This window comes from Larimichthys crocea, chromosome II, assembly GCF_000972845.2.
Source record: "Larimichthys crocea isolate SSNF chromosome II, L_crocea_2.0, whole genome shotgun sequence".
NCBI lineage: Eukaryota > Metazoa > Chordata > Actinopteri > Sciaenidae > Larimichthys > Larimichthys crocea.
This window is the reverse complement of record NC_040012.1, coordinates 7044553-7045215: the sequence shown is the minus strand read 5'-3', so window position 1 is coordinate 7045215 and position 663 is coordinate 7044553.

The window sequence follows — 663 nt, the reverse complement described above, 5'->3', positions numbered from 1 at the left end:
ATTGTTGTTGTTGTTTTTGTTGTTACCATTTTTATATTTATTATTATAATTATTATTGTTATTATTATTGTTGTTGTTGTTGTATTATTTTGTTTATTATTATTATTATTTGTTGTATTAGCATTTATTAGCTTTAGCGTTGTTGTTGTTGTATATTTGTTGTATTATATTATTACTATTCTATTTGTTGTTAGTATTATTATTTTATTATTATTATTATTATTATTATTTTTGTTATTAGCATTATTATTAGCTTTAGCGTTGTTGTTGTTGTATTATTTGTTTGTTATTTTATTATTATTATATTACTATTATTTGTTGTTGTATTAGTATTATTATTATTATTATTTGTTATTATTATTATTATTATTGTTATTATTTATTTTTTTTTTTCTTAGCATTATTATTAGCCTTAGCGTTGTTATTGTTATTATTATTATTAGTGTTTTGTTTTTGTGTGTTCCCATTATTATTATTATTGATATTGTTATTATTATTTATTATTTATTTTATTATTATTATTTATTATTTTTTATATTGTTTGTTATTATTATTTTGTTGTTATTGCATATTATAGCATTAGCGTTTGTGTTGTTGTTGTTGTGCTCATTGGACTTCCGGAAAAGAAACGACGTGAGCACGACGCCGGAAATGAAGCCATGC